At 33.1% G+C, this 23490-nt stretch overlaps 1 pseudogene; it reads left to right on the forward strand.

Moving 5' to 3' along the window:
- Positions 1-578: 578 nt before the first annotated feature.
- On the forward strand, positions 579-2824 carry LOC105774695 (uncharacterized; annotated as a pseudogene).
- Positions 2825-23490: the final 20666 nt, after the last annotated feature.

Raw genomic sequence — 23490 nt, forward strand, 5'->3', positions numbered from 1 at the left:
AATCATAGACCATAAAAATATAATGAAATTAATTTTTTTTCTTGTCAAATTTGTGGTCCCGAAACCACTATTTTGACTAGCCCCAAATTCGGGTTGTTACAAACTAATACATGGATACATGTGAATTTTATTGGAATGGTGATACATGGTATATCTAGAGCGAAATGGATGATATATGCATATGATACATGATTAAATGTTGTGCTCATCCATGATTATATTACCTATGTTATATGATTAAATGACTAACATGTTTGGTGTATATGCTTAGGATTTGGCCAAGTTGTGGTTGGATTATTCCATGTTTAAATTATTTAATATGTAAGAGTGTTATTTTTCGCTCTTCTAAATCAATTTCATTTCCTTTTCCAACTATAAAAATCCTTATTTTTTGATCCCTTTTTCTAACTTCCCTTCATTTTTCCCTTTGTATTTTGTTTCAAGAACCCCCAAGATTATTTTTTCCCCCATTTTTAGGTTTATAATACAAACAGATCAGAGAGAAATCAAACATGATTTTTCGGTTTCGTTGAGTTTCCACGAGAATATAAACAATTCGAGTGATTGAAGGATTTCTTTTTTTTGTTTGAAAAATGGTGGTGAAGATGATGAGGTGGAGACCAAGGCCGCCTCTAGTTTCAAAAAAGTACGAGGTTAAGTTAATTGTAAGAAGATTAGAAGGGTGGGATCTGGTCGGGGAAGGTTGGGAGAAGCCTGAGAAACTAAAGGTCGAGATTCGATGGAAAGGTCCAAAGGCTTCCCTCAGTTCCTTAAGGCGAACAGTTAAGAGGAATTTCACCAAAAAAGTCAACGGCGTTGACGAGAATGGCGTCGTTGTGTGGGATGAGGAGTTTCAAACCCTTTGTAACTTATCGACTTATAAAGAAAATGCATTTCATCCTTGGGAGATCGCTTTCTCTGCCTTGAATGGTTTGAAGCAAGGACCAAAGAGTAAGGTTCCCGTTGTTGGGGTAGCATCATTGAATCTTGCTGAACATGTCTCTGTTGCTGAGCAGAAAGAGCTTGAGTTAAACATACCTCTCATACTCTCCACCGATGCTGGAGAGCTTTGCCCCCGACTCTGTATATCACTTAGCCTGTTGGAACTAAGAATTGATCAAGAAATCAACGAGCCTATAGAGCGAGCGTTAGTGCCTTTTGCATCACCTCTCCAGTCTAGAGAAACTCTGACCATGGAAAAGGATGAGATTTCTACAATTAAAGCTGGTCTAAGAAAAGTAAAATTTTTTAGAGAGAATGTTTCTACCAGAGGAGCGAAAAAAGCCTGCCGTGAGGATGAAGGCAGTGAAGGAAGGTGTTCTGCCAGGGGTGATGATGGTGAGTATCCATTGGACACAGATTCACTTGACGATTCCGAGGAAGGAGAATCGGATGAGGTAAAAGATGACCGTTGTCGAAGTCATTTAGTTATGGTACTCTGGTGATGCAAATTATCTTTGGAGGATCGGTTTACTCTAGCATGAGGATCGGTGTAGGAGATGAGGATTGGGTGTACTATAGTAACCGTAAGTCAGATGTTAGCTGCTCAAACGTCGAGGATTCTGCTAAACTGGTGTCAGAGCCATCCCTACTGCAGAGTTCCAAGCGCAGATTTTGTCTTGGAGAAAAAGGAAGTCGAGTTTGGTCTCCTAAAGGAAAAGGGGAACCATTGTTAAAGAAAGGCTATGGAGAAAAAGGTGGGGATGACATTGATTTCGACCGTCGGTAGCCCAGCTCTGATGAATCTCATGCACCTAGGTGGCGCAAGACAGATGATGATTCATCTGCAAACTGTACATCTATTTCTGAGTTTGGGGATGATAGTTTTGCCATCAGAAATTGGGAACAGAAAGAAGTGGTAAGCCGTTATGGATGCATGAAACTTAAATCGGAGGTCTTTTTTGCTTCTATTGATCAACGGGTGAGCGAGCAATGGTGAAAGTGCATGTACAGCCCTTTTGCTGTTATTATTGCGATTGGCTTGAACAACCGTGATCGATGCCTATTAAGTCTCAATTTGATAGTTTGATCGAGAAGGCTCATTGGAATGGAGGAAACTCGTGAGAATGAATCCTACAGGGAGTGGTTCCCTGACAAGCACTTTGATCTTGAGACGGTTCTCCAAGCAAAGTTACGTCCTCTTTCTGTAGTGCCAAGAAAGCCCTTTATTGGGTTTTTCCATCCAGAGGGTGTGGATGAGGGAAGTTTTGACTTTTTGTATGGTGCAATGTCTTTTGATAACATATGGGATGAGATTAGTCGTGTTGGTGCAGAATGTCAAAATAGTGATCTCTCCGAGGTTTACATTGTTAGTTGGACTGACCATTTTTTTGTCCTAAAGGTTGACCCAGAAGCTTACTATATTATTGACACGTTAGGAGAGAGGCTTTATGAGGGATGCAATTAAGCATACATCTTGAAATTTGACCGTAATACTGTAATTCACAAGCTACCAAATGTGGCTCAATCATTAGGTGTTAAGTCAACGGGTGATCAACAGGTCAATGGGAAGGAGGGTTGTGTTGCAGGGGCTGTAGTAACAAAACCAGAGAAATCAATCAAGAGTTAGGACAGTGAGGAGGTTGTTTGCTAGGGTAAGAAGTTCTGCAAGGAATACATAAAAAGCTTCTTGGCTGCTATACCTATTAGAGAGTTGCAGTCGGATATCAAGAAGGGTCTAATGGCATCAACACCACTGCATCACTGACTACAGATTGAGTTCCACTATACTGAGTTCTCGCAACCACTACGCGAGACTTCTGCTTCTCCAATGACTACATCCGTGCCACTTGTCGAAGTTCCATTAACTGAAATTGCTACATAGGGATTTGTGTAAATTCTAGGAAAACTATGATTACTCTTAACTTGGTTTTTTCTTTTACTTTTGTATCTTATGACGTGAATGCGTTTAACAAAACGAGACCCTATTGAGCTTTTTTTGATCGTTTTGGCAAATTTTGTGTTTCGTCTAAGTTGACTAGAAATATAACATAAAATTTTCTCAAAAAAATTTATTTAATATGTGATAAAATGGTAAGTTATGTTTTATATTATACGAACTTACAAGCATTTATGCTTACTCTGTGTAATTTTTCGTGGTTTATAGTGAACTGAAAGCTCGATCGGGTTGGAAGCATATCAAAGTTATATCACACTATCCATCAGCTATATCGGTACTTTTGGATGTTTCTAAGTTTGGTTATAATGGCATGTATAAGTATTTTAGTTGTTGAAGTAGCCATTTGTCTTAGCCAATGTGTTTTGGCTTGTGAATTTGGTATTTTGAATGTTTGAAATGGTTGAATATGTTGTTATGTGTATGTGGCCCTATAATGGTTGAATTTATAGTTTATGGATGCTTAGATGATAGAAGTGAATATAGTAATTTTGGTATGAAAATGTAGTTGGCATATATGAGTTGTGATGCTATTTGTTAAATGTAAATTGGTATTTGTGGATGTGACTTTGGCATATGAACAAAGTGATAATTTTTGGTAAAATGATGCACATGGTTATATATGTTTATATGTTTTCATTAAGGTGCATTTGGGTGTATTGGTTGTATGCATGATTTTGATGCATTTTGATGGTTTGTTTAATTGTGTAAAAGTGATTGTAGGTACATGTTTGAATGGGTGAGAAAAATGGCTTGGAAATGGCCTATTTTTTGTCCACACAGGCGTGTGTCTCAGCTGTGTGTGACACACGACCTGGCGACACGGCTATGTGTTCCCTGTAGCTTTCAAAGGGTTGCAAGTCAGGCTGTTACACGGCCTAGCATACGGCTTGGCACACAGGCATGTGAGGTCATTTCGAAGGGTACATGGCTAGGCACACGGGCATGTGGCATGGTCGTGTGACCCAAGTCAGTGAGTTATATGGGCACGAACACAGGCTGGGACACGACTGTGTGTCCCTACTTTGAATGCCCACACGGCCTAATACACGAGCGTGACTCACACGGCCTGGCCACACGGCCGTGTGACCCCTGCAGTTTTGAAAATTTTCATTGGTTTTTGAAAAATTCTATATGATTCCGGTTTGGTCCTGACTTGTTTCTAATGTGTTTTTAGAGCCTCGAGGGCTCGTATAAGGGACGATATGCATTTTATGGACTGGTTTTGATATGATTAATGGTATGAATTTGAATGTTTATAATCTTTGTTCATTTTGAAATGAAAACTCCGGTAATGCTCTGTAACCTTATTCTGGAGACGGATACAGGTTAAGGGTGTTATATATGCCTTTTGGCATTATTGATTGTATGAATAGGTACCATATTGTGCTAGTTTGATTATGCATATTATAGGTACTTTTTGGATGCTTGAAATAGGTGCAAATGGATTGTATGACTGTGCATAATTTGGGTGAGGGAAATGGCTTGAAAATGACCTATTTCTTGTCCACACGGCCTAAGACACAGGTGTGTGGCTCATCCGTGTGTGACACACTGCTGTGTGTCCCCTGTAGCTTACAAAGGGTTGCAAGTGAAGCTGTTACACGGCTTAGCATACGGCCTAGAACATGGGCGTGTGAGGCCATTTCGAAGGGTACACGGGCTGGCACACGGGAGTGTGAGGCCATTTCGAAAGGTACACGGGCATGTGGCTTCGCCTTGTGACCCAAGTTATAGAGTTACACGGGCATGGACACAGCCATGTGTCCTTAATTCGAATGCCCAGACGGCCTGAGACACGAGCATGTGTCTCAGCCGTGTGACTACGGCCGTGTGACCCCTGCAGTATAAAAATTTTTAACTTTTTCCCAAAAATTCTATGTTCTGATTTAGTCTTGATTCATTTCTAATGTGTTTTTAGGGCCTCGAGGGCTCGTATAAGGGATAATATGTATGAGTTTGAATAATATTGTTATGATTTATGAATTATTTTGAATGTTTTGTAATGTAAACTTTCAGTAATACTCTGTAACCCTATTCCGACGATAGATATGGGTTAGGGGTGTTATAGAAAAATCTTAACAAGTTTTTTGTGGTTTAATGTTTAGGGGCTACTGATCTACTTGATGGAAACCCAGGTCTGATGTTTGGAGCTGCCAAAAGTGAGTAGTGTAAAGTTGTTAAGGTGACGATATTGTGAGCCCCTTGTGACTACCTTGAGCATCTCTAACTGACCTCTTTGTTTACACGTGTATGTTTGTATGTTTATATGTTGACCTCTCTGTGTTTATGACTATTTTGTGAATTGAGAAAGAAAGGCATGCAAATTTAATACGTTGATTCTGTGAAGATGAATGCTTGATGAACTTGCATGTGGTGCTTGCATAATGTTATGCGCCTCTGTTAAGGTAAAGAAATTTGTGCACAATGAATGTGTAAAGAAGACGTGAGCTTGATGATATGTTTATGCTCCACAAAAGAAAGTGTAAGCGTAAAGAATACACATGAAAGTATGTTTCTGTCTGCTATAAGTAAGTATGCACATGCATAAACACGCCTGAAAGCATGAATAAGTCTCCGCATAAGTTGCATGAGTTGCATAAGTTTGCATGTTGAGTTTACTTGCGTGTGAGTCCGTCGGGATAATAAACACGAATTCTGATATGGAAGTCCATTGCTGTAACAGCTCATTTTACGAGTCAAATATGGTATTAAAAGTAAATTTTTAATTGGCAATTTATGTTATTTGAATGAATAATTAGGTTTAAGTGGTATGAACCTAAAGTCAAATGGTCTTAAAAAATGAGGTATTGGGTCCTCGTTTCTATAAACTGAGCTGTAAATATTTTATTAAATATTTACGAAGTGTTATTAAGGTTGTATTAAAGTTTTGTTAAGAAATTTTGATGTTTAAATGATTAATTAATTTGAAATGACTAAATTGTAAAGATGTGAAGTTTAACAGCTATAGCTTTATTTGTATTTAATGGGTATAAAAGCATGAAATAAGCGTCTTAAGTAGTAATTCAACCAATTTTAAGGTTAGTGGATGATCACGGCTTGACATTTGGTGAAATTTGGTTAAATATTTCAAGGCAAAATAGTAAATAGATAATAAAACTTAAATTAAGTAAAAGTAAATAGTTACCTTCTTCATTTCAAATTGAAGAAACCAAAACTCCATAGAAATTAAAGCTCCAAGCTTCGGTCTTACTATGGTTAATGCATGTGAGTCTATTTTTCATTCAATTCTTGTAATTTTTATGTTTTTGAAATCGTTGCAATTAGACCCAGCTAATCCGTACCTCTATTTTCGAAATTATTAAATGTTTTAGAATGTTCCATAGATGAGTTAGAGGTGTTTGTGAAATTTTATGATAGATTGTTAAGCTTTGTAGTTAAATAGACACATTTTATTAAGTAACTTTTATGATTTTAAGGTATAAGGACTTATTTATGAAAATGGTAAAATTAAAGGAAAATATTGCAAATAGATGATAAATATGGGCTGTTATAAAAATAGGTAAAAATTGGTTTGCATGAATTTTAATTAGAAATGGTGAAATTGCAAGTTTCGAGTTTAGGGACTAAATTGCAATAAGGGTAAACTTTGAGGGTAATTTTTAAATTTTCATTATTATGGGTTATAAGCTAAATTAATTATTTTAAATGATAAAATGAGATTAATTGAATAAAATGGTTAATTTGCATGTTTTGAACTTAGGGACAACATTGTATAAAGGTAAAATGTTAGGGGCAATTTTGTAAAATGTAAAAAGACTTAATTGCATAAAATGAATTTATTTTTCTGTTAGAATTAGTGAATTGAATGGAATTATTATTTTAGATCAAGAACGACTAGAAAATCGAGGAAAAGAGAAAATTACCAAATAGCCCATGTACTTAGTCATTGTTGCAATTTAGTCAAGTAAGTTCGTATGAATTGTAATCGTTATAATGTTATTTAAATTCAATGTTTACTATGTTGTTTTGAATGTAAATGAATCAATATATATATGAGAATGTATCCACATTATGATGAATTGACGAATATCAAGTCCTGGTTGAACCTTAAGAATTCTTATGATACAAATGACATGTCATTAGGGATTTCATGTTTCAGGTGCTGGTCTTGAATGTCCTACCGATGGATGAGGTCTTGCATTTGTTGCAGATCCTCCACAGCTCATGTGAGTAGTATTGTGTAGCTTACATTCTGACCTACAACTCGTGTGAGCAGGCCCACTTCACAGCTCGTGTGAGCATTGTAAAGGAAATGTTACAGCTATATGTAAAGGCACACTTCGTGTGAGCTTTCCCGAGTATCCAATGAAATTCTAGATGGTTCAACGGGTAAGAAAAGGAGTGGAACGGTGAGTGACTTAATGGAAAGGTTCATAACTACATGAAAAGGTTGATGCTTATGTAATGTATCTTATGATATCTATTTATGTTATAAATGAGTTTATACGATTGTCAATGAATCTACTAACAAATGGGCTTGATGATGCTTGAATAGGCTTATATCAAACTTATGGTATTGAAAACAGTAAGTAAGCAAATGTAATGAATCATGATCATATGGTAATGATGATGAATTAAATGTTATATTTATACATGGTTGATTTCATATGTACCATGAACAAGTATACTAACTTGTGAGTTTGATGGTGTTATATAGACTTTTATTAAGCTTAAGGCATCAGTAAAGGTTTATACTTGTTGACACCATTTTTTCAAATTTAAAAAAAACGGGGATCAACTTTGAAAAATGAAAAGTAGGGAGTCGCCATCGATCTTTTATTGTGGTGTGATCGGATCACCTTGAAAATAAATTTAGGTCTGCAAATTTTTGAGAAAACAGGTTCGGGAGTCGATTACGCACGAGGAAGGGTTAGCACCCTCGTGACGCCCAAAATTGGTACCGATTTGATTGTTTAATGTCTTAATGTCGAAATTTTGAAAAAATTTTAAAATACGATCCTTTTATTTTGAATGAATTGGAAGATAAGGCTCATTTATTTTAAAGAAATAAATTGTTACACTCAGTAAGTTAGAGTACAACATTTCAAATCCTCAAAATTAAGCTTATCCTTTGATTTTTAAAACCTATGCGTTTTGAGAAGGATATCCGATTATTTGGGTCCGATGAGAAAATCAAAACCCAGTAAGTTAGGGTTCGATTTCACAAAATTCCTAAATATCGAACATTGCCTTTATTTTTTTAAAATCCTTGTCTTGAGAAAATAACATGTCATATCCAATGCATTAGGACACAACGTGTCGAATTCCCAAGAATGGGTTTTTATTTGAAATTTGTGAATTCATTGCAAAATGAATACTTGGCTTTCTAAATTCATCGAAAAATAATCGCAATCCAGTAAGTTAGGACACGATCTTTCCCGAGAATCATGAATGCCAAATATTTTGGAAATTTGTAAAATATGATGATTTTAATGCTTTGACGCAACCAAAATATAAATTTTAAAAGGCATGTTAAAAAGTTAATGTATAGCATGAAACAAACACTTTAATTTAAATTATATATGTATATGTATTTATAAAATATATATAAACAAGCACAATATACAAGTAAATTTGACAATATGTGTATGCATATAGTAAACCCACATATATTAGTATACATATAAAAGGAATGAAACATGTAAAGCAAAAGACTTATAATAATTTCTAAAAAACATGTACGTACATATTATAAAAATATAATTATGTACATGTAAGAATTATGAAAATAAAATAAAAATAAAAGTATGTACATGTGCATATATTTACGAAATAAAAGAAATGTATAAGTATATATATAATATAAAGTATATAAAGATTAAAAATAAAATAAAAAATAAAATAAATGTAAACGTATGTAAAATGCATGCATTCATAAAAGTTATATATATTATATAAAGAAATATGTATATACATACTAGATATAAAAATGCGTGTATAAATATAGAAATAGTAATAAATGATAATGAATAATATAGTAATAATTCTAAAAATAAAAATTAAAAAAAACGAATTGCAAAAAAAAAGAAGAAAAAAACAAAATAACCAAAAAAATGAAATTAAAATAAAACGGGGACCAATTTGCAATGCACGCATTATATGAGGGGGGCCCAAATGGAAATAATCTGCTCCCCCCACACGGTGCACATCGACGTGGGCTGGAATGAACATGGGTTGAAACATTTGGGCCAAATTAAAAAGGAAATAACTGGCTTAATAAAACATGGCGCAAAGGAGGGAGGGCTGAATGCGCAATTTTCCCACCTAAAGCCAGAACGCGCGGATCCTCCCCTCCGGGTCGGGTCACCGCGTGGGTCATGGCCACCCAAACGGTGTCGTTTCTTTCGTGGTTAAAAAAACTAAACCCTAATCTATTGAACATTTTCTAATCTAACAAAACAAAAAAAAACTAAAAGAAAAGAGAGAAAAACTCTCTCTTTGCGCCGTTCGACGAAGAACATCTGGAGGCGCCTGAACCACTGCTTGGTTTCGATTGTGACGAAAAAAGTGACACCAGCAAGCAAGGTAAACTCTCTTCCTTAAACCTCTCTTTTTCTGTATTTAATGTATTCGTGAAGAAGCAAAAAAAAAAAGAGAAAGCAAACAGTGAAGAAAAAAACGAAAAAAAGATGAATTTACCTCTCGAATCTTTTTTTCTTTGTATTCAAAAAAAAATCCTTTACAAAATTTTTATAATGGCTTTATACAAAATCCCTATTTTGTTTTTTTTTCTTTTTTCTCTCTGCCATTACAATTTTTAATTCGCTCGCTTTTGTGGTTTTTTCTGTCCGATTTGTTTGCTTGCGCTCTTTGCTTGTTGTTTGTTGGTGTCTACTGCAGGTGTACGGGCGTACGAGGGCCAGCTGGGACGTGGCATGGCTTGTGTGAGTGCTGCTACGTGCGTGGGGAGTGGCTCGTGCGGTGCTGAAGCTGGGCAGAGGCTGGAACGGCGGCCAGCAGTAGCTAGGGCTAGGGTTTCTGACTCTTTGTGTTGGGCTTGGGTCAACTTTGGGCTGATTTTGTTTTTGTATTATTTATTTTTTGTTTTGATTCTTGGGCTTCTAACTGGTTTATTTTGGTTTGCAGGCCCGGGCAAATATTGGGCCTTACAATACTTATTTCATAAAATTTCATTATTGAAATGGTATGTTATGTTTAAAGTTTATACGAGCTTATTAAGCACTCGTTGCTTACATAGTTATTTTCCTTTGTTTTTTAGATTATCGGAAGCTTGATCTTTTGGAAGCTCGTCGGAGACCTATCACACTATCCAGTAGACGATTCGATAGTTTTTGAGTAATTTGGTTAAGGTTTATAATGGCATGTATAAGGTGTTTTGTAGTGGTATTATGATGTGTGTGTTAATAGCGTTTTGGTATGTATAAACTTTAGAAAGCTTTATTGGTTTGGCACACCTTGATGCCTTACCAAGTTATGTGATTTTGGTTACTTTAAAGTGCTTGTTGATATAGTTCTCTTGGCATGTTGATGATGGTTTGAAAATAGTTACTTGTGACATATTTTAGATCATAATAGAACTAGGTTATTATGTTTGGAAATGGCAATATTAACATGTATAGGGTGGTTTATAATGGTGTTTTTGATGAATATGCAAATGGTAACTTGGCATGCTTGTGTTTCGATGTTTATGTATGGTTGATGAACTTATAATGTTTGTTTAGGTAGGTCCTTTTGGTCACTTTTTGGATAATGGATGTGTATGGCTTATTGGTACAATTGGATGGTTTGAAAATGGTCAATTGTGATGTGTTTTAGGTACATAATAGAATAAGGCTCTTGTGGTATGTCTTGAATGGTTTGGAAATGGTTAAATGTGGTATGTTTTAGTACCTAAATAGACTAGAGTCATATGCATGAAATGAGCCATATGAACTTGCTCAAGTATGTAATGCTTGGATACTAATTGTGGTGCCTTGAATGACATACTGGTTTGTTGAATTAGCGTCTTGGAAAATAGGAAATATATGTGTGTTTAGATGAGGTTTTGGTGCTTTGAAAGTGTGCATAATTGGTCTAAATGTTCCTGCATGAAATGGTTTTGAAATGGCCTGATTTTAGGTAAATTTGGTTCCACACAGCCTGAGACATGAGCGTGTGACTCAGCCGTGTGAGGCAAATGGCCTAGTGACATGGTCGTGTGTCATCTAAGGATTTCTTAGGGTTCAAGTCAGTGAGTTACACGACCTAACACACGGCTTGGCACACGAGCGTGTGGGGCATGTCAGTGAGTTACACGGGTGATGACATAGTTTGGGACACAATCGTGTGTCCCTTGTTCGAAAGTTACACGGCATGTGGTGATTCCACACTGCTGTGTGTCCCCTATTTTGCAAATTTTGTATCTTTTTCCTAAACTTTCCAAATTGTTTCAAATTGGTCTCGAGTTGCTATTTTTAGGGCCTCAAGGGATCGATTTAGGGACAGTATGCATGTGCATGAATGGTTTATGATGTGATTTAAATTATTGAATGATATAATGTTTAAATGTTTTTGATTGTATGGTAATGCTCCATAACCCAATCTGGCGACGGAGACGGGTTAAGGGTGTTACAATGGATATGGTAAGTGAAGACCATATAGTGTAAGACCTAGTCTGGGACTATAGAATCATATGGGGAAATGAATACCATATAGTGTAAGACCTAGTCTAGGACTATGACATCATATGGGGAAATGAAGACTATATACTATAAGACCTAGCCTGAGACTATGACATCATATGGGGAAATGAAGACCATATAGTGTAAGACCTAGTCTGGGACTATTGCGTCATGTGAAAATAAAAAAAAAAGACGATTGGGTGAGTACCAAGAGATGATGGGCAAACCTCATGACAATGAGTTTAGGCAAATCCCTATCGTCGAAAACACCATTACCTAAAAGTGATGTCTTTGTGGCTGAATTTGTTATATGTAAGCCTTTGTGGTTGAATCTGTTACATGTGAGCCCTAGTGGCTGAACTTTTTATATGTGAAAGCCTTTGTGGTTGCTCTAGGTTACATGTGAATCTTCGTGGTTGATTCTGTTGGAAGTTCCTTCGTGGAGAAGTTTATTGTATGAATATGGATGCCTTTGTGGCTATCTAATGATGTTTGGATGCCTCTGTGACTATCTAAGTCAAGTGGACGCCTTCGTGGCTATCTGTTGATCAAGTGAGTGTTTGAAGCTTCCGAAGACAAGGGAAGATATTTGATGTTAAAAATACGTCTTAGTGACGCAGTTTGTGAAATGACTTTGGGACAAAGATTTAATGGCAACGTCGAAATTGCAAACTCTGAATAAAGAGCAACTGTTTGGCTTGTGAAAATGAAAGAATTGCGAGAAATGTATGATGATGAGAAGTGGACGAAATCTACCTTAACCAGGAGTAGGAAGGTGAAATGGAAAGTAAGTTACCAATATAACCCGTAAGTAAATCGTGCAGTAACAATTGAGGTAAGAATGTTTACAGAATAAAAAAGAGTACAAGGTATGCAAAGATTTAATACATGTTCTTGCTGTGTTTGATGAGTATTTGTCTGGTTCCATAAAGTGAAATGCGATGTTTTATATTTAATGTGAAATGATGAATAAATGTATGATAATGCTTCACTAAGTTCTTGTGAACTTATTTTGGATGCCTTTGATTGTAGGATCTATTAGAAAGATGGGAGATGAAGAAACAACACCATAAGAACTACGGTTCGTGCTGATATGCATACAGAGAAGAGAAAGATTGTGGAAAATCTCAGTGATTTTTGGGAAAATTAATTTTGATCAAGCAAAATTAAATTAATCGAATTAATTAAAATAAATATGATATTTTAGAAACTAATTTTTAAGTTAGATAGTTGGCCAAATGGGTAATTGAACTTGAAAATTGGACCTGAGATCGAAAATTGGAACCAAAAACTAAAACCCAAAATTGGTTGAATCGGGCCGATGGTCTAACCAGTGCTTGACCAAATCGGTTGGGTTATCACTGGCCTAAACCAAACCGACAATATTCAAATCGGCTCGGGGTGTAGGGTGTCGTGCCTGCAATGACATCACTGGGCACGACAATGCCAGTGACATTCCGATGGCTAACGGATGGCCAGCGGTGGTGGTTCTTCCGTGGTTAAGCAGTGGAAGAATTACACTCTTACTGGGACTCTACCAGATAATTTGATTTTAGATTAACTATTACAAAAATAATATTAATTTAATAAATTTAGTATTAAATTTAATTTAATACTTATCTTGATAATATGTTATTAATTTAATATTAAAGTGATTATCTTGAATATTTATCTTGTAGATAAATATTCTATTAATTTAATAGATTTAACATTAAAGAATCTAATACTTATCTTGATATAAGCATTATAATAATTTAATATTAAAGTGAATTAGTTTGATCTTAGTTGAACTCTCTAAACTATCCTTATATAAGGAGAGTCTTGGGTCATTATTTTTCACAAACTTGAATTCAGAAGAAAGTTGTAGAGAGAAAAATTTTCGAAGGAATTATTTTAGAAGATTTCTAGTGATATTTTCTTATTTACAACTTGACCTAGAAGTTTATAAAAATTACGAAATTGCCCCACTGATAATTTTGTGAAAAATTTTCTAATTCGAAGCAAGCCTACACTCGACAGACGTGTGCTTGAGGATACAGAAGAAGACTACTCGGTTGAAGTGTTCATCTTAGACGAACCGAAAAGGTAAAATTTTGATCAATTGTTTATTAATTTAGATATCACAACCAAAATCTTGTTTTCGGAAAAAAAATTAAAACTTCGATTTTCCCTAAAACATATTTTTCGCTGCGTTTTCCAACAAGTTTTTTCCAGCAGGGTCAACACCTTTCAATCCCTTGAATTCAGTTGCTCCATATTTTCGTAACTCTTTTATTGGAGCTCGCCTAACTTTAGCTATTGGTGCAGCTTGCGAAGCAACTGTTGCTACTCTCTAAAGTACATCTGCTATTGTGCGGGGTAAATCTTCATCGCATCAACCCTCTCGACGAGGTAAATCGATTCTGTTTATGCGTTGAGCACCAACTTGATAAACACTGTGTGCCTTAATCTCTACTCGATTTTTTCCCTCAATGGAGTGATCACTATTGTTAACTTCCTCCTCAATAGCATATATTGATTCGTCAAACATTTTCAACTATAAAATAAAACAGTACATAATCAACATCGAAATCTCGACTCAAACTTGACTTAACCTTGGCATATGCCTCTAAACTCAATTTGGATCTCGATTTTGTTTGAGAATCAATTAAACTTGTAGCCCTGACACCACTAAATGTAACACCATACTCGACCCAATCGTTGGGTCCTAAATACGAGATGTCACATTCGTTGCCGGAGCAATTACAATTTTGTTTGCCTATTAAATAAACAATCTATACAAGTCATTATGATTCATTCTTAATTATAATCCATAATCCATGAAAATGATAATGATTGTCAAGATTATACATCTATAATGAAGCGAAGCAAGTAGTGGAGTAGAACATGCCAATTGCGGAGCGATGATGAATTTAGCAATATTCGTCCTTGTCTTACTCCATTATTATCCCTAGACATGAAAACAAATATAAACAAATATAAAATGTCGCTTCTCGAATAAATTAAAATAATATTTTTAGGCTAAATGTAATAAATAAAATATAAAATAATAGATTAAATATTAATTTTCCAAAACTTAAAATGATAAATAGATAAAGTTGAAATGTTAAACAAAATATGAAAAAGGAGAGCATTCAATTCATTAAAAAATCACCTAATAATTGGAATAAAATTGTAACAAAAAAAAAACACTTGCTTTCCTCATCCGTCAGATTTCGAAAAATCCATTGGCACATCCGTTTCCCGCCCTTTGGTTCGTCAGTTTCATCATCATCACCACCAACACAATATCTCAAACGCTGACTTTCGAAATTTTGAAAAACCACCGTTTCAATCTCCGACACCGTTTCTTCTTACCGAGTACGGCGGCTCCAAACTCAGAACACACTCCCTCCCTCGCTTTTCGCTCCAAATGTGAATCTAATCGCCCCATCTATCGTTACTTCCTCCGCAATTTCATGCGATTTTCTTTTCTTTCAAATTCTAGAGTATTCCTTCTATGAGTCCCTGAATTTAAGGCGCGATTTACATGTTTTTAAAATTGCAAATATTGTTTTCTAAGAAAAGATTATCAATATTTAAATAAACTATTTTTCTCATGATTATGACTATTAAATATTTTTAATTTCTATTTAAATAATAATAATTTTATAAAATACAGGAGCTGAGATTAAAAAACTAGTATATATATGAAATAATGTTTTGGAGAGAAAAAAAAGAAGAAATAAGCTTAAATGGCAGGCTTCAAGTTTGACAACATGAACATTTAGAGCACGTTTGGTTCCCTGTATTGGAATAGAGGCGTAATGGATTAGAGGTGTAATAGCAAATTAATTGTTTGGTTGAATGTAATGGAATAGAGGCGTAATAGTATTCTTATGTTTGGTTGAATGTAATAGAGGTGTAATAGCATAATGGAAAAAACTAAAATGACTAAAATACCCTTAGCATAAATTTGTTTTGGTAAATGATTATTGTTATTGTTATTTAAATTTTAATAAGATTATTAATATCAATAATAAATAATTTAATCATATTTAAACATAATTATTATTAAATATATTATAATTAAAATATATAATTTAATAAAATTCTTAATAATTAATATTCTTATATGAATTTACTCAAATCATAATATATGATACTATAAAATATAAATTAACATAATTATTATTAAATATATTATAATTAAAATATATAATTTAATAAAATTCTTAATAATTAATATTCTTATATGAATTTACTCAAATCGTAATATATGATACTATAAAAGATAAATTAACATAATTATTATTAAATATATTAGAATTAAAATATATAATTTAATAAAATTCTTAATAATTAATATTCTTATATGAATTTACTCAAATCATAATATATGATACTATAAAATATAAATTAACATAATTATTATTAAATATATTATAATTAAAATATATAATTTAATAAAATTCTTAATAATTAATATTCTTATATGAATTTACTCAAATAATAATATATGATACTATAAAGGATAAATTAACATAATTATTATTAAATATATTATAATTAAAATATATAATTTAATAAAATTCTTAATAATTAATATTCTTATATGAATTTACTCAAATCATAATATATGATACTATAAAATATAAATTAACATAATTATTATTAAATATATTATAATTAAAATATATAATTTAATAAAATTCTTAATAATTAATATTCTTATATGAATTTACTCAAATCGTAATATATGATACTATAAAAGATAATTTGAAATAATTAATATTAAATATATTTTAATTAAAATATATGATTTAATAAAATTTAAAATAATTATAACTAATAAATTATATTATATGAATTTGTATAATTTAAAATAATTATTATTACATATAATTTAATAATAATATAAATTTCATAAAATTCTTGATAATAAATTTTCTTATATGAATTTATACAATTTAAAATAATTAATATTAAATATAATTTAATAATGATATATAATTTCATAAAACTCTTAATAATAAAATGTTCTTATATGGATTTACTAAAATCAATATATAACTTGAGAATTATATTTTGCATAGACATAATTAACTTATATTAAGAAAAGGTTAGATGAAAATGAAATTCTACATCATAATCCATATGTTATATAGTTTTACAACATCAAAAAGTTTGAACATTGATTTTTAATGGTGAGAAAGAAATCTTCTGACCCATTCCAATCGGGCAACAGAAGGTAAACTAAAGAAAACGATCATTTGAGTTGGATGATCTGGATTTTACTCAAAGCTTCATACCGCTGATCATCGGTTAAACCTTCAGTTTCCCATAAGGCTGAATATAAATTTGAAGCTTTCTCTTCCATCTTTTGATATTCTTCTGACTTCTGCTGAACTACCACCTCCAAGGCAATACTCCTACTGATTTGATCGCCAACGGCCTTGATGTTTTCGGCCAATAAAGTGGCAGCCTCATCAAATGAAGAAGACATATCACGAGCATCAGATTTCTTCTTTCTCTTGTTTGAAGATGAGGAACCCCCTTGGTCTCTATCTCGTTACGGCTTCGCAGCAGAAACATCCATGTCATCCAAAGAGATGTCAGCTTCGCAGTCATAGAATGAGTTTCTTTCTTCATCCATACCTGTAGTACGTACATCATCAGCATTTATTTCTTCAAGAACATCAGCAGCTATTTGAGCATCTTTCCCAGTTGCTCGATCTCTTGCGTATATGGTAGTAAGCTGGTCGTAGTAAGGGAAAGTACGATATCTGAATTGAGCGGCTTCTTTGTGACTTTAAAAAAATGAGGAAATCATATTAGTCATAAGTTTGGTAAAAATAAGATAATAAAGACTTGAAATAATCTTACCTTTAAATAGGAGTCCCAAACCGCATCTTCAGCAACAACGAGCTGCCTATGCTCGTCCCAACCAAAACCGCTATTGTTTTGGCCATTAAGCATGTCGTAGACGATTGACCACTCCCTTTTTAGTAACCTAATCCTCGATTCAATATTAGGTTTCGCCTTCAACATTGCATTTGGTAAAACCGTTTGTAGCATTCTTTCCAACTCGTTTAAATAACTGACTTTGAACCTGGTATCAGCATTAAATGTTCCAACATTGTGCAGGTCCACCATGCAGGAAACCAATGCTGCATCTTCTTCTGGAACCCATTTTCTTTTGCTTCCTTGAGAAGCTTGAGAAGAAGCATTTGATTCTGGAAGTAGCAATGTTATATTAATTACTATTTTAATATCATGATTCAAAAGGTGAACACTTTATAAAATTAGAATTAAATTCAATATCATGAATATATATGATTCATACCACAAAAAATTTAAATTTATAACAGATGCTGAATGAGAAGAAACTAAATTATAATTCAACAAGTTTAGTACAATACAAAAATCAATACAAAAGTTTCACAAAAGTTTCACAAACTAATTTCTAGATGCTTGCCATTCATCGAACATTTGGTTGGCTAGTTCCATCCTCCAACTAGCCCAAGCATCCGATGGATGAATATTTGTGATATTCGGTTCATCGTCATCCACCACATTACTAGGTAATCCTTCTCCCACCTCCGCTTCAATGGGATCAATACTCATATGGGTTCGAATAAAATTATGGAGCAAACAACATGCAATAATAATTCTATTGTGCACCCTTACAGGATAGAATGATGGACTCCTAAGTATTCCCCATCTAAGTTTTAATAAGCCAAAGCATCTTTCAATAACATTACGTGCTGAGGCATGTTTCATATTAAAAAACTCTTGCGGAGAACTTAGCTGATAACCCTAACGCCACTCGTTCAAATGATATCGCTGTCCTCTAAATGGTGCAAGAAATCCCTCACAATTTGTGTATCCAGCATCAACTAGATAATAACAACCTATAAAATAATTTTTTTTAAATGATTAATTCAGCACACAAAGTTTGATCTTAATGAATAATTCAAAGTCCTCTACCTATACACTTTACCATGAGGAAATTTTAGTCCATGTCTTCTACTAATGGCATCTCAAAGAACCCGTCCATCGGCAACTGAACCTTCCCAACCAGGAAGAACATAAACAAATTGCATCTCAGGTGTACAAACACCTAGCATATTTGTTGCTATGTCACCTTTTCGCGTTCGATATCTAGGTTTATCAACTGTTGGAACCCTAATCTTGATGTGGGTTCCATCAAGAGCACCTAAGCAATTCTATATCACATGATATAAAACCTTGAGTTAGAATACTAATTTAAATCTAAAAGACCTAAATGTTGTACAAGCTATATATAAAACTTAGTCCAATACCTTAAACCATTTCCACCTTGTGTCAGAAGAATCGGCTGTAATTGGCTCCGACTTTTTAAATAACACATCTTGTAAGCGTATGACAGCATTTAAAACACTATGAAATGCCCTGCTAACAGTTTCCCCAGACCTTCTAAAGTGATGCTTGATAACTCGATTTTTCATGTGATGGGAGATGATATGTAAAAACATTGCTACTTGCTCATCAACAAGCATGAACCTTGACGACTTCAATCCCCCTATCGATTCTAACATCTCACATAGTTTAAAAAAGGCAGCTCTATTCATCCTAAGTTGTTCAATACAGGTCTCGTCACTAGCATATGCAAGCCTTTTCACATAATCCCGTTTTGCATAAAAATCTAAGGTATAAGACCTAATCCTTGGTCTATGTAGGCTAAGGCTGGCACCCATTCTAGATAAGAAATAAATCGCAATTCTACAGATTTCCAACCATATTGTCACAGCAATACCAATTCTTTTACGCCTCACACTTTGTGCAATTAAAGGCAGACGAGCCATTACTGCAACATTTAGAAGACACATTATAACTAAACTCACGAATTTAGAACACACGAAGCAAAAAAATATATATTAAATGATATCGTTGCAACTTTAATTTCATTTCTTTATCAATCACCCAAATAATAATGAAAGATAATATATTTAATTACATTTTAAATATATTAAAATTTAATATAATATGTATAATTGACCTAAAATTAATTGTTGGTATTTGTTAGATTATAACTAAACTCATTATAATTTAAAATTATAAAGCATGTTCAAAGTTTGAACATTGATTAGTTTTAACATTTCATTTCGTATAAATATATTGATTAGTTAATTAAAGCATGTTCAATGTTTGAACATTGATTAGTTTGGACATTTAAATTTAAATTTAAATTTAAATATAATTTCGTATAATGAAATTAAAGATTTAATAAAGCATGTTCAAAGTTTGATCATTGATTAATTTTTTATTGATGATTAGTTTAATTAAGGTTTTCTAATTTCAAAATAAATAAAATGAAGAATGAACATTTGGTTTAATAATGAAATTGAAGTTTTAAAACTTTTATAACATTTTAAATTTAAATTTCATTTTGTAAAATATATATAACTTTTATCTCATTTACATGTACAAATTATTATTAATAGTATTGTATTTGCAATTATGATTGGAAAAGATTGAAATCTAGTATTGTATTTACATGTACAAATAATTGTGATTTAAGCCCATTATTTGTAGGCATAATGCTCTTTAAGATTGAACATAATTAAAGGTTGAACATAATTATTATTATTTGAATAATATCAATTAAAGGTTGAACATAATTATATATTAGTATCAAATTTGTATCACATTGATTTTATGTACGCTTTCACTAATAAATTATATATTAGTAAAAGTTGGTGCATTGGTACACCAATAATTTGAATACATACTACTTTTTTTTAAATATTACCTATTAGTAAAAACATATAACCTATTTTAAATTCAAAAAGTTTTCAACTTTAGATTTGAATACATACTACTTTCTTTTAAAAAAAATTTAATATTTTTTTTAATAATCCAGAAAAGAAAAATATCAAATAAAAGATAAAGGTCATAAGACATTGGGGTATGGTTCATTGTTGCTGCAAATAAATAAGGGAAAGAAAAAGTGTGTGTGTGCCATTTCGAGTCATCCACGTACAAATTGGTGATAAAAAAGAACAATAATTATGCAGCAATAACCATAACCATACAAACAAAAGCTATAATGAGCAATACAAACATACAAACAAAACCATACAAAGGAAACAAGAAAAGCTGCTACAACAATACAAACATGCAATCGGGGAAAACATACAAACAAAACCATGAATACCAATGGAAAACTAACCTGTAATGAGCAAATCGGGGACGACTGCGATGAAGAAGTGTTGGAACAAAGAACCTGTAATGAGAAAAGGGAAATCGATTAAGTGTTGAGAGACAACAAAAATCAATAAAGAGGATACTCTTCAATTTTATTCATTTAATAATTCCAACATTAAATCAGTTTTTGGTTCATCATCCAATAACCAAAGCAGCCTCTCTTTTAGTAACCAGTCCTTTAGATTATTAAATATACCAACTTGGCAGCTTTGAATATATATGATTCAAAATCAATATTACAGCAAACATTATGAAAACAAGATAAAAACAAAGGAAATGGGTGATTCCGCAAAATCTATTCAACTAAACAACAAATAAACTGTTAAAGAGTAATTAATGAATTCGATCCTCTTCCGCGTTAAGGCCGTGTGTGAATTCATACATGAAATCTTTAGGATGGAACCAAACAATCAAATTCATATATATTCACATTTGACTTGCAGGGTAGAATTAAAAACGAAGACTATAAAATGCCAACTCTGCATCATAGACTGAGTTTAGCTGTTATGTTTTTACGTAATTTTGCTTGCCATACATTAAATGGTCAAACTACATCCATTTCTAACTTCAAAACCAAACATTTACCAACCCTTTAAACCATTTTTTTAAAAAGAAGAGGAATAATGAAGTTTATTTCAATATTATTAACTGATATTTTCAAAATTCATACAAAATAAGCATTTTCAAAGTTAGAAAATAAGTAACAAAAAAATTCAGAATAAGTGACTTGTCGGCATCAAGAAATTAAGATCCAACACAAAACAGAAAAGAAAAAGAATTATATGCCCTAGGAAGTTTAATACCTAACACACAAGAAAATGCCATTACTCCTTACTCATAAAGAATGATTTATTCCTAGTGATGACAATTGAGAACTCATAACATCGCATGCATCAAAAAATGACAACTTAAAGATCACACCTCAGGTTTCTCCCACATTATGCAGTGACAAATAATTTGAAGATAAAGATCCACGACAATTTAAGACATCAAGATGCTCCAAATTTAAGAATATTAAGTCCTAATCTTCCTAATTTTATGGAGATTAAGCATGCAGTAATTGCACAGTTCATTTTTCAACATTTCCTCTATTTTGCTTCTGTTTACTTTTGCTTGGTGATAATAACCCCAGTCATACGCCCTATCTAATTGAGATATACTATCCTATCAATTGAAGTTGCATCTAGATAATGTAACTGGCACCAACAATCTTCGCTTTTGATAGTTTTTATTGAAGACATTTACAAATTTCAAACAAGGAAAATATGGTCTTCAACACAACATTCCCTGTTAAACCAATCCAAGCAGCTATGAATAATCACTATGAAATCAATCATGGTATTACCCAATAAAGAAAAAAATGAGGTGTTCGAATAACATAGATTTTCAATTCCCTTTAAACGGTTCTCCAAACCAATAAAGATTGTACCAATACCTTATCCAGATTATTTACATTCTATCTTAGTTACCATTATTTTATCTAGATTTTAGGTGAGTATCGAATATGAATATGCAAGTATACTCAATTTTCTTTGTTATTTTATATTCTTGAAGATCATATCCTATAGTTATGTCCAAATAAGTATCAAATACTACCAGATCCACTCTCCAACTCCAGCAAACACAATTAATTTATTTACTTTGCATGATTCAATGCAGGAGGTGGTTTCCATTCAATATGTCTCAATATGTACAACAACAATAATCCATCAACTATGTATATAAACATTATTGAATCACATTACTAAGAAACTAATAAATAGGAAAATAATGTGGTGTATAGGACGACTTGTAAGATTGCACTTTGTTCTAATATTTCTAATTTTATTACATATATATTAATTTTTCAGATGATTCTTCAATTGAATTTATACAAACAAAGAGAAAGAGAGATCACTGAATCACCGATCATGTAAGGATTCATTTAGAACAAATTGGAAACACACTGTTATGGAACAAAATAGAAAGCCAGAAGAAAAGTAGAAAAAGAAAGGAGGACAGAAACAGCAGAGAATTCAGAAGAAAATAGAAGAAATAGAGACAGAATAGCAAGGAGGAGGAGAAAGGAAGAAGGGAGACGAAACAAATTTAATTCATCAAAAATGCCTTAAAAATACATAAAGAGGATTACATTGTCAGAAACAAGATGACACAAGGACAAAGGAATAAAGAGGATTCAAATGAGAAACACAAATAACTATCGTTTGAATCGAACACTACTGAAAGTTAGATAACAAGAAAGCATAAAAACAAACTGATCAACCAATTGATCAACCAAAATCAGCAGCAGCACAATGAAAGCAGTGTAATAGGGTAATCGTTCAAGATTCATACCTCAACAAAAACCAAACGCCGAGACCGTAGAGAAAAAAATGAAGCAGTGGATTTCGGGTAAAGAAATGGGAGACCGAGAGAGAGAATCGGTAAAGAAATGGGAGGAGAAATGATGAGGATAGAAAAATGAGAGGGTGGAGGTCGATTTCGGGTAGGGAGGGAGGGTAAAACAGAGACTTGGGAAGGGAAGCCGGACGTAATGGGTAAGCGTCGATTTGGGAAGGGAATAGAAAAGTTGTGAATTTGGGGATTAGGTCGGTATTGTAATAGGCGCGTAATACCGATTACAGCGAACCAAACGCCGGAATAGGTGGGTAATGTAATAGGCGCGTAATCGAGGCGTAATGGATTACCTATTACACTGAACCAAACACGCTGTTAATGTGT

Source organism: Gossypium raimondii, chromosome 6, assembly GCF_025698545.1.
Source record: "Gossypium raimondii isolate GPD5lz chromosome 6, ASM2569854v1, whole genome shotgun sequence".
NCBI lineage: Eukaryota > Viridiplantae > Streptophyta > Magnoliopsida > Malvales > Malvaceae > Gossypium > Gossypium raimondii.